At 38.3% G+C, this 13,137-nt stretch overlaps 1 long non-coding RNA gene across 1 annotated transcript in view; it reads left to right on the top strand.

Annotated features, from left to right (window-relative positions):
- LOC135545958 (uncharacterized) overlaps positions 1-13,137 on the top strand; it is a 143,916-nt gene that overhangs the window by 58,310 nt on the left and 72,469 nt on the right. The window contains exon 3 of the long non-coding RNA XR_010456526.1: positions 8,374-8,544. This is a non-coding gene — a long non-coding RNA (uncharacterized LOC135545958). The remainder of the gene's footprint in view (positions 1-8,373; positions 8,545-13,137) is intronic.

The following is a 13,137-nucleotide window of genomic DNA, read 5'->3' as shown; positions in this document are numbered from 1 at the left end:
AGGAATAGTAAACACAGAGTCCATGAGATCGACATCATAAACATATTTGAAGCCCTATACTGTACATTGTTTACAAAAACACATGACAAAAACATAAACAGTGGAATAATGCAGCCTTAAATATATGATTATGCTAAAACAGTCCAAACTTTAAGAAATGTATGTCTTAATCCTGAAAAATCTATGTCTATTTATCATTAATAAAAAATATCCAACAGGAAACTGCAAGACATTTTGATTGGGTTATGAAAAACATCATTATTGTTATTATTAACAGTGAAAATATCAAATCATGCAACTGTTGAGCGTACAAGTGAAGAGTTTATTTCCAAAACTTTTTATCCACCAATTTTTCACATTTATGTTTTTTCATCAGAAATTATTGCTTATGTGTACCTTCAGGTGTGTGTAAAATAGTATTGTTCTCAGATTTTTTATTCAGAGATTTTTAGATGTGTATGAAAAAGTTGTTCCATTGTTTAGCTGGAATGTTCATATCCTGTATATTTGACTGATATGTGGTTGTTTTACCGAGCTATCTTAAGATGAATGCAATTACTGTAAGTCGCTCTGCATAAGACCATCTGCTAAATGATTAAAATGTAAATGTTTTCCATACAGATCTCATATTACAGTATTTAATTACACATATATATATATGTATATGTATATATATATATATATATATATATATATATATATATATATATATATATATATATATATATATATATATATATGTATGTATATATATGTATATGTATGTACATATATATATGTATGTATGTATATATATATATATATATATATATATATATATATATATATATATATATATATATATATATATATATATGTATATATATATATATATATATGTATAATATGTATAATGTATATAATGTATATATATATATATATATATATGTATAATTTGTACAGTTCTTTATTTAAAAAAAAGGTAGTACTACTTATATAACATTTAGCAAAAAAAACATGATTTGTCTCTCTGAAATGAAACCATCAAGTGATTGTAAACAAATGCATATCTGTCATTGAACAACCCAATGCCATGATTAGAAAGTTTAAACACACCAATCTCTTTCATAATTTCTTTAAACAATTCAAGCGAATTGACTAACATTTCTGAAAATAGCGTTTTGGAATTAAACTCTTCAAGTGGTACATGACAGACATGACTAAAGGTATTTTACGGTACAACTGTCTGACACTCATAGATTTATAGGGAGTCCGCATCCACTTCATGCTTTGATAGAAATGATACATGACAAGAGCTGCCAGCATCAGAACCATTCAAACCATCACCCTCTGTAAACATCTTGACAAATATGACACATTCTGATTCCCCCCTATTTCAGTCCATCCACTTCCAGTTGTTGCTCTGAAAAGAGTACCTGTCACCCACATCTCTGCTGCCACTTACGCACTTATTACATTCACATAAAGAGGAGGGAGTTGAAAGAAAACAGGACGCAAAGAGGTAAGACTGTAATCTGTTGAGCAATCACTGGAGAAGTGCGTTTCACATTTTTCAATTTATACCTGCCACCAGTTGAGTAAGAAAAAACTTCCAGGGTGAAATAATAAATGATAGTGAGCGTGATTCTATCACCAGGAAAAACTTGAATCAAATATAAAAGCAGACCAATGTCTGCTATATATATATATATATATATATATATATATATATATATATATACAATTTACTGTAGTTCAGAGTCAGGCTCACGGGATTGACAAATGGACAGTATGCACGCACACACATTTATATATATACATATACACCCACACAGACACACACACAAAGTCACAGAGGGAACCTGCCTCCAATGTTACTACCTCAATTTTCTGCAATTAATTGTCCCTCCTCCTGTGTGAGAAGGGATAATTTGCTAACAAGGGGGCAGTCTAAGCTGACAGACATAGAGGCTTGATAGAGCCAGTGGAGGAGAGTGGAGCTCTAAATGTCTGGAGGTCTGTAAAATGGATGGATGTGAATGATGCTCAGGCTTATCTGATAGGATTAGATATAAACTAAAATGTTTGGTATGCAATAAATAAAGAGATGTGCCACATTTTTGGTGAATTGTTCACATTTTCATAAATGCATAGCATTTGGTACACTTAGGGCTGTTGGAACATATACCCCCACATCGGCAGTCATGAGTCATGCTACTCAATGCTCTATTGTCCCTCTAATCACTCTGACATCAATGGAAATGCAATCGAACACGTATCATCAAAACAGTATCATGCTTTTATAACTCACCGTTAGGCTACATTGTTTGACCTCACTGTGATCGATCAATTGAAGAAAAAAGTTCAACAACAGCTTGAAACTGATTGGAAAACATGATCGTTGCGGATCTTGAGAGCTTAAGCTTTGGCCTATATACTGTATGAGCACAAAAAAAATTCTGAATTAAACTAATGAGTGTGCCATTATACAATACATAGCCTAATAGCCAAAAAAACATACAAAAAATAGATTTACATAATTGGTCTAGCCTGTGCTCCAAAATTAAACAAACTCTAGTAAATGCCTTTGACTGTGGACTGTATTATTATCCATACTAGATGGACAGGTTATCTTATGCTAGGCTCCAAACATTCTATCCATGAGTCTGGGAGAGTACATATAGGCCTAGGCAATGTTGTTGGTTCATTGATTGTGCAGGGCTGCTTACAGAGTTTAGTTAGCCTAAAATTATAGTGCATTTGCATTTGATTTTGAATAGCCTAGTGATAGGGCATTCAAATATATATATTTTCCTAACTAATAGTCTGACACATTACCTTTAGCTAAAAAAAAGTCTCACCACCGTGCATTTCCATCTCCTCCTCTCTGAAATATTTTTAGTTGAAAAAACATGTTACTATCGATGTTCCTGAACAGATATCATTTGGTTTTACAAATTAAGCACTGTGTAGTTCTGCTGGAGCATGGTTGGAGAGCAAATAGCATACAGAGTTTGGGTGGAATACCACCTGTCACTCAGCGAGAGGCTGCTTGTCAAACAGTAGTTGACCCATGCATTGAAATGTGTTCTCATAAGCCCAGACTTTTCTATATGCAATCCTTTGTGAAAGCAAAGTTTCGATTGTTGTCTCTAAAAGGAGGAGGATCCCAGCTTCCTACTGCAACTATATTTATTTCTCAGCTGCTTATTTTAAGCACATTACTCCGCTGTAAAACTGGAGTAGCCAGGTCCATTCGATGTTCGAGTGCATATAGATGACATGTCTTTTTCCCTCTGTTCCTGTCCATTTGATAATGGCCCATTGTAAATCTAAACTATTTTCAAATATTCATATAGACAAGATTAAATTGAGAATAATCTGATTGGTGAGAATATTGTCACTTCATGAGAGAACAGCGTGTGCAACCTTTTTGCAACTTTTTCAAAGTGCATTTGGAAAGTATTCAGACCCCTTCCCCTTTTCGACATTTTGTTACGTTATAGCCTTAATCTAAATTGATTACATTATTTTTTTTCTCCTCATCAATCTACACAGCCCCATAATGACAAAGTGAAAATAGGTTTTTAGAATTTTTTGAACATTTATTAAAAATCAAAAACAGAAATATCTTGTTTACATAAGTATTCAGACCTTTTCCTATGAGACTCGAAACTGAGCTCAGGTGCATCCTGTGCCCATTGATCATCCTTGAGATGTTTCTACAACTTGATTGGCGTACACCAGTGGTAAATTCAATTGATTGAACCTGATTTTGAAAGGCGCACACCTGTCTATATAAGGTCCCACAGTTGACGGTGCACGTCAATGCAAAAACCAAGCCATGAGGTCGAAGGAATTGTCCATAGAGCTCTGAGACAGGAGTGTGTCGAGGCACAGATCTGGGGAAGGGTACCACAACATTTGTGACTCACAACCTGGATTCGGTCTTATGTAGCAAAATGTGTAATTGTGTTTTTTCATTAGATAAAAGTAGACACTCAAAATGGTATACCATACCCTGCATTTGAGGAACAATGGGAAAGTAATTCTGCTTTGAATGTTGATCAACTTGTTAACTCACCTTTAAGAAAATCTCCTTTGAATGTTTTGGTATCGAGTGAAGAGCTCTTCCTTGTCTACACCCATTCAGCATCGTTCACACCCTGTTAAGCTTTAGCCCCACCCATCTCGTTTCGCTCTCGAAGCGCACACTTGACGCCCTGGCCTATGATTTGTTTACCTCTGGATAACATGAAAACAGCCTAACCAGCTCTGCTGGCAACCATTTCAATATGCTTTTTTTGCATATGTTTACTGAAATCAGCCATATTCAACGGGTGTTGTACACACGTCACGTAACGTTAGCTATCAAGCCTAGTTAAACAACAATTAACAAAATGCCAACAATGCCTACATTAGGCTCTAACTATAAAAGCAAGCAGCTCTGGGAAACAAATAATAACGTCCTCTAGGGAGCCAGCCAGCTAACATTAGTTAGCTAGCTAACAGTATACTTTAGCTTAAGACATATAGCTAGCTAGCTAGGTAAACAATGAACCTAGCTAGGTAAACCATGTTTAAGATAACACACATCCCGTAACGTTAGCTAACGAGCCAGCCAGCTAACGTTAGCTCGATAAACAACAATGAACAAAGTGCCAACAATGCCACAGTACTGGGAGCTATCCAACCAGGTCCAATGTTTGCTAGCTAACATTAGGCTCTAACTAAAATAGCAAATGGCTCTGGGAAACAAATAATAACGTCAGCCAGCTAATGTTAGCTAGCTGGCTAACAGTACACTTTAGCTTGAAATGAAACCACATTCTGTCAAAATTAGAAACGTGTAATATCTGAAAGTGTTGCTAGCTCACGCTAGACTATCTTACCTGTATACATCATCATGCATGATGGACGTGTCTCCCTGTCAGGAATGTCATACCACGGTTGCCCTTAGTTTGAATATGTAATTCAAAGACAGATGTTTTCTCCATCTTTTTACCTATCATACTCTAATTCAACTGATTTCAAAACGTGATCCTCCAGAAAGTGGAGAGCAACACTTATGCATGCACAAAAATTGCATAATGAAGTGATCTACGGGACTTTAGTGAGGACCAGCCAACCTTCTGATGCAGGATGCAGTGTTGCCTATTAAACCTGTCACCTGTGATAAAGGGAAGTGTGATATGGTAGACTGCATCCAAAGGCTTTAGAGTGGTGTCTGCTGCATTTTGATAAATGGTGTCACCATTTCTGGAAAGTTGATTGTAAAATCTGCTTCCTGCTGTGTAGAGAGGCAACACCTATTTATAGGGAACCCGCTCGATGAGAGAATCAGCCAATGAGTAAATATGGAGTCCATCTGAATATTTTTTGTGTGAATCAGAGAACAACATATATTTTGTTTTGCCCACATTAAGTACAAGTTTTAAATCAACAAGGGCTATCTGTAATGTAACAAAATCCGTTTGCGGCTGTAACACAGCTTGGTTAACACGTGCAATGGCATACATAACAGTATCGTCTGCATATAGATGAATATTACAGGATTTAATAAATAGTCAAGAGAACAGGTCCTGTCTTTTGTGTCCTGTCTTGTCAAATCGTTTTTAAACCATTTGCAAGACTCCTGATCCAGGCTCATATCAGACAGTCTTTGAATGAGTAGGGAATGGTCAACGGTGTCGAGGGCCTTGCAAAGATCTATAAATAAAGCAGCACAATGATTTTTATGATCTAGGCAATTTAACACACTATCTAAAACAAGAATATTGGCTGAGACAGTGCTATATCCAGATCTACCACCAGACTGGTGCACATTTAGAAAAGAGTGAGAAGTTTTTAAAAAGTTCTTAGCTGGGAGTAGGTCTGGGATTCTAATAACTTGGCTAGGCAAGATAACTTGGAGATTGTGCTGTAGTCATTTAAGTTAGAAGGATTACTTGAAATACTATAAAATACTATCATATACTATAAAATAATGGCTAAATGAACTAGCCTACCGCCTAGGCTGCCATTGGCATGTAGCATAGCCAGAAAACATACAGTGCATTCGGAAATTATTCAGGCCCCTTTACCTTTTCCACATTTTTTACGTTACAGCCTTAAATGGATTTATTCAACTTGTAAAAATGTAGATGTTCCAAAGGTGCAAATCAGTGGCTTGTATGCTTGGAGGCCTGGAGATGCTTACCGTGTTTGTTGATTAACTGTAAATTACAGTGAGACTGTCAGTAATTTGCATGACCGTTACCGGCTGACAAAATGTCATGACCGCCACAGCCCTAGCTACACTTATACAGTTAGGGGCCCTGAACATTAATTAGTTCATGCGATATGATGGAAAATAATTTATTGGGTTATGGTGGAATGGGATAATGGCCACCTGGAGGCATTTTTATAATGGCTCCATCTCTGAAAATGTTCAGGGCCACAAACTGTACAAGTGTATCTGGTTTGGTGTTTTTATGTCAAAAGTGACCATTATTTTCACACAATAAAATATTTATTATCATCTTGAATTTCCTTTTAAACATTCCAGATTTGAGATTTTGATTAGGTTTGAATGTATGAGAGAAGGATGTATGTCAACTTCAGCATGTGTACATGTTTTTGTTATTCACCCAATGTTCGTGTGATGGACCCACAACATTATTGTGTTTTTAAAACAATACAGCCATAACAATTTACATAAAAATACTTAATACTTAGATGTTGACTGATATCAATTACAAGCATTATAGACAGCATAAATTGTTAATATTTGCCATTTACCTCCACTAGATCACATTTATCAATAAAAGCGCTATTCTTAAAAAAACATTTTTTTTAAATTAATTGTTATCAAGACGTGAGTGGAATAAATCATGTTCAAATATAAATCTTGAACAAATATAAATGAAACAAGGTTTTCATCACTATTGATGTTTATTGCTTTGAACTGAACAAATTGGAAGGACACATTTTACATATAGTATTTTATGGAAATGATAAATGAGCCCCATTGAACACAAGTTTTACAGTGTGTGTGGCGAATGTATTTCTTGCACTTTGATGCATGTGTACTGTGTCTTCCTGGCCTTCTTGGGTCCACACACATCGCAGTGCTTCTTCTTGTTGCTGCAATCTAGAATGATGAAAACACTTAGTTCAGGAATTTGACTAACATCTCACTCACTCACTCACTCACTCACTCACTCACTCACTCACTCACTTACTCACATATATAGTTACAGCAGGCCAAGGTAGGAGAGTCAGACACACACACATGCAACAACATTACCCACACTTACTTTCGGTATTGGAGTTGTTGGTTCTGTGGGTCTGGCGGATGGGGCACCAGCATCCTCCTCCTGAATCCTCCTCATGATGGTTGCAGAATCTGGGGTCCTTGGGATATGTTGCCTCTTCTGGATTTAAGGTCTTACCAATGCCTTGCCCAGCTCCTCAAGAAAGAGCTGTCTCCTCTGGAGCTTCCCTCTGTTCCAATCTGTGTTCAACGCCATCCAGATGACAAATGCGTTGTACACCGAGATGTCCAAGATGTAGAAGAATATCACAAGTGGCAAGCGTAGGGTTCTTCTTTTGCAGCTGTAGCCAGTCACCAGCTTGTTTAAATTGTCCACCCCTCCTTCTGTGTCATTGTAATACATTATGATTTCAGATTTTTGATGTTCCTGGCCACAGATTCTCCCATCCCTATGCAGGGTACCACATTGTTGCCTTTCTTTGGCACGTAGGACACTAGGGACGTGTCGGCCGTGAACACAAACTTAGAAGAATAGATAGGCCTGTTCTGTGTATTCAACAGCTGAGGGGGGAGTTCTGGCTTGTTTTTTTGTACTGTTCCTATCATCGTCAGCTTCCACTTGAGGAGCTCCTGTCCCAACTTGTGCAAAGTAAAAAAGTTATTGAATGTGATGTTGTGGCCACGGAATCCCTGTGTCAGGACAACCCCCATTCTGTGTCAGGACAACACCCAGGACAACCCCCATCCCTTGGTTCTTCTCAGGGGCTCCTCTGTCTGGCTTCCCTGTATCAAAATTAAATCAAATCAAATCAAACTTTATTTGTCACATGCAAGCGGAGACCTTATCGTGAAATGCTTACTTACAAGCCCTTAACCAACAGTGCAGTTCAAAAATAGTGAATAAAACATTTACCAAATAAACTAAAGTAAAAAAGTAAAAAATTAAATGAAAGTAACACAATAACATAACAATAACAAGGCTATATACAGGGGGTACCGGAACCGAGTCAGTGTGCATCTGATTAATGCATCTGATTCCAAAGGTTGCAAGTTCAAATCTAGCGATAGAAAGCTAATTCCTTGGGCAAGAAAACCATTACATTTCACAATTTTTTACATCCATATTTCTCCTTCTGCAGAATGCTGATGAGCTGGTTGCTGACGGCTGGTCCTGGGGCTGGCTAAGGGTCAATCTCATCCTCTTCTTCCAGCTCACTGTCAGACTCCGAGTTGACAGGACACTGGAGAGAATGGCAGCCATGTCTGAGGACATCGGGAGATGACTTGAAAACCGGCCACTAGGAGCAACAGTGAGTTGTTACCTTCAAGTAGGGTTTGATTTTGCTACAGCATTGTGGATGGGAAAGGAAAGGGAAAGGGGGATACTTAGTCAGTTGTACAACTGAATGCCTTCAATTGAAATGTATCTTCTGCATTTAACCCAACCCCTCTGAATCAGAGAGGAATGTCAGATGGGCGTCAGCATCTTCCTCTGATTAATGCCTTTGATTCCAAAGGTTGCAAGTTCAAATCCAGAGATAGAAAGTTTGTTTTAAGCCTATCCCTAACCTGGGCTCCTGAGTGGTGTAGTGGTCTAAGGCACTGCATCGCAGTGATAGAGGTGTCACTACAGACCCTGGTTCTATCCTGAGCTGTATCACAACTGGCTGTAATTGGGAGTGCCATAGGGGGGTGCACAATTGTTACGTGGGGGGTTGGCCGGGGTAGGCCATCATTGTAAATAAGAATTTGTTCTTACCTGACTTGCCTAGTTAAATAAAGGTTAAAAAAACTTTACCACTCAGAGTTAATACCTAACCTTAAGATTTCAGACCTAACACCTAAACTTAACCCTAACCTAATAAATTCAGAGTTAATGCCTGAACTTAAGCATCTACCCCAGATTCCAGAAGTTGCAAGTTCAAACCCAGCGATAGAAAGTTGTTTCTGAGATTGTTTTTTAAGCCTATGCCAAACCATTATCCTTACCTTAACCATTCGGCGCTAATGCATAAACTTAATTCTAACCTTAAAAATTCAGAGTTAATGCATAAACTTAACCTTAAACACTTCCAGATGTGAGATTTACAACAACTACGAAATTTGACTTTTGAGAAACATGGTTGAAAACTAATTCTGACATGAGACTGTGAGAGCTAGTTGGAGAAAAGTGTTTCCGGTAGATCTAATGATTTTTTTATTCTTAATCAAAATCATAAAAAATATTTTATACCTAACTCAACATGCTTAAGCACACTCTTCCTTCATTCCTTCCTTGATTTATTGTGACAGATTTTTACATTGGAGAGAGAGGTCATTCTTCCTAGTGTACTTTAGCTTGAGCCTGCATAAAAGATAGAATTTTCTATTGCAATTCCCAAGGGCGCTTTAAGTTCCAATCAATTGAATAGGGAATCTCAATAGCTAATGGCTCTCTTTATAAGCAACCTGGTCTCAGATCATTTCGTATTATTCTGTGCGTAAATCCTAGACACTCCATTTAGTATGATATGTATTTATTTGTGGATGTCCATCACCCATTTCGTATGATTCAGTGACTTGAACAAGTATTAATCCCCCTTGGTGTTTTTCCTATTTTGTTGCATTACAACCTGTAATTTAAATGGATTTTTATTAGAATTTCATGTAATCGACATACAGAAAATAGTCCAAATTGGTAAAGTGAAATGAAAAGAATTGCTTGTTTCAAAAAATAAATAAAAATAAAAAAGGGAAAAGTGGTGTGTGCATATGTATTCACCCACTTTGCAATGAAGCCACTAAATAAGGTCTGGTGCAACCAATAACCCTCAGAAGTCACATGGTTAGGTAAAGCTTGGTTGCAAATAGGTCGTCCAAATGGTTAATGACCCCAAGCATACTTCCAAAGTTGTGGCAAAATAGCTTAAGGACAACAAAGTCAAGGTATTGGAGTGACCATCACAAACCCCTGACCTCAATCTTATAGAACAATTGTGGGTAGAACTGAAAAAGCATATGCGAGCAAGGAGGCCTAAAAACCTGACTCAGTTACACCAGCTCTGTCAGGAGGAATGGGCCAAAATTCATCCAACTTATTGTGGGAAGCTTGTGGAAGGCTACCCGAAACGTTTGAACTAAGTTAAACAATTTAAAGGCAATGCTACCAAGTACTAATTGAGCAGTGGTGGGCCGTCAGGGCCAGCAAGGCCTTCTCTGCTGGCCTAAACATCATCAGAATATATATATTTTTTAAATATATTTTCCCACAAATATGTATTAAATTATTACACTCTTCATTTCATAGCTTTCCTCTTGGTTGCACTGCTTCCAGCCCCAGGTTGAGATTTGGAGTTTGGAGGGCTGGTCTTTATGTTAGATATTTTATCCAATCATATTCAGCCATCATGTGTTGCCAAGGGTCTAAAATCTGCCCTCAGGCCTTCAGAATCAACAGTGCGGGCGCTTGTAGCTTAAAGTGAATGGAAATTAAAATTGAGTGTTAACCAATCAGCTTTAGAGTTGGCTATTGTACACCTGCTGGCTGGCTCCAGTGTTACACAGGAGCCAGCTAGCAGGCGTCCAATCAAATATACTTTTGATTGGATTACCAATATTGAGAGGCAGGTCCTATATGGGCAGGTCTCAGAACTAGGAAACTGAAATTGGTCAACGAATTAGTTTGCGTACTACTAAGCTGTTTTTTCAACCCACAATGGCGGAAGGAGAAGATATCGATTTGGTCGAGGATATAATTACAACGGCATTCTCAAGACAAACTTTTCAAGAAAAGTTAGACATTGTCAGGAGAGGTAGACGCCGACGCTACAAAGCCTGTCACAGGCGGGAAAGGGGTTTGTTCGCCACTTTCAATTATGGGCACTATCAATGACTCACAGGCTCCGAGAAGCACTGCAAACTGTACTGCTGGGAATGCCTATTATTTGCAAGTGATCGATTTGGTGTTTGGAGCCACACTGGCTTTGCAAACCTGAGTTGTCTAACCAAGGCAGCAACGAGACACCAAAGTACGGCTGGGCACTTACAAGCAATGGTGCTTTTGAAAACTTTTGGGGACAACCGAGTGGATCAACAGCTCAACGAACAAGCGCGCAGGGCAACGAAGCTGCACAATGAAAAGGTATTGTACTCTTCCCCTGCAATTCTCTGAATAAAAATGTAAATTTCAAGGTGACGCAACGCCTGGTTATACTGCGTTTCTGTCTAAATGTATAGTGTCTAGAGCCATGGCATCATAATGATGGTAATAAGAGGTGGATTAATTTGGGTGGGACTGTGTAGGACTTCACTGAAGGCCCAGGCCCCAGAACCACGGCACGCTACTGTAATTGAGTGTATGGAAACTTCTGACAGACTGGAAACGTGATGAAAGAAATAAAAGCGGAAATAAATTATTCTCTCTATTATTATTCTGACATTTCACATTCTTAAAATAATGTGGTGATCCTAATTGACCAAAGACAGAGCATTTTTACTAGGACTAAATGTCAGGAATTGTGAAAAACTGAGTTTAAATGTATTTGGCTAAGGTGCATGTAAACTTCCGACTTCAACTGTATATACTGAGATCAATGTGACAAATCATGTGACACTTAAATTGCCCACTAGATTGCACATAGGTGGACATTATTTAACTTCCTGACTGATGTCTTGAGATGTTGCTACAATATATCCACATAATTTTCCTGCCTCAGGATGCCATCTATTTTGTGAACTGCAGCAATCCCTTGTGCAGCAAAGCACCCCCACAACATGATGCTGCCACCCCCATGCTTCACGGTTGGGATGGTGTTCTTCGGCTTTCAAGCCTCCCCCTTTTTCCTCCAAACATAACGATGGTCATTATGGCCAAACAGTTTTATTTTTGTTTCATCAGACCAGAGGACATATCTCCAAAACAGTACAATCTTTGTCCCCATATGCAGTTGCAAACTGTAGTCTGGCTTTTTTTGGAGCAGTGGCTTCTTCCTTGCTGAGCGTCCTTTCAGGTGATGTTGAGATAGGACTCGTTTTACTGTGGATAGAGATACTTTTGTACCTGTTTCCTCCAGCATCTTCACACGATCCTTTGCTGTTGTTCTGGGATTGATTTGCACTTTTCGCACCAAAGTACGTTCATCTCTAGGCGACAGAACGTGTCTCCTTCCTGAGCGGTTGACGGCTGCTTGGTCCCATGGTGTTTATACTTGCGTACTATTGTTTTTACAGATGAAAGTGGTACCTCAAGGCATTTGGAAATTGCTCCCAAGGATGAACCAGACTTGTGGAGGTCTACAATATTTTTTCTGAGGCCTTCAGGTCTTGGCTGATTTCTTTTGATTTTCCCATGATGTCAAGCAAAGTGTTTGAAGGTAGGCCTTGAAATACATCTGCAAGTACACCTCCAATTGACTAAAATTATGTCAATTAGCCTAACAGAAGCTTATGAAGCCATGACATAATTTCCTGGAATTTTCCAAGTTGTTTAAAGGCACAGTCAACTTAGTATGTGTAAACTTCGGACCCACTGGAATTGTGATACAGTGAATTATAAGTTAAATAATCTGTCTGTAACAATTGTTGGAAAAATCACTTGTGTAATGCACAAAGTAGATGTCCTAACTGACTTGCCAAAACTATAGTTTGTTAACAAGAAATGTGTGGAGTGGTTGAAAAATGAGTTTTAATGACTCCAACCTTAGCATATGTCAATTTCTGAGTTTAACTGTATACAGTTCTGTTCTGAAAGGCCCCAGAGTCTGCAACACCACTAAGCAAAGGGCTCCACCAAGCAAGCGGCACCATGAAGGCCAAGGAGCCAAACAGGTCTCCAAACAGGTTAGGGACAAGTACAGTGGGGAAGTACAGATCAGGTTTGGGTTATAAAACAATATCAGAAACTTTGACCATCCCACGGAGCACCA

Source organism: Oncorhynchus masou, chromosome 1, assembly GCF_036934945.1.
Source record: "Oncorhynchus masou masou isolate Uvic2021 chromosome 1, UVic_Omas_1.1, whole genome shotgun sequence".
Classification (NCBI taxonomy): domain Eukaryota; kingdom Metazoa; phylum Chordata; class Actinopteri; order Salmoniformes; family Salmonidae; genus Oncorhynchus; species Oncorhynchus masou.
The sequence above is the reverse complement of the archived record's forward strand: the minus strand, read 5'-3'. Positions and strand labels throughout refer to the sequence as shown.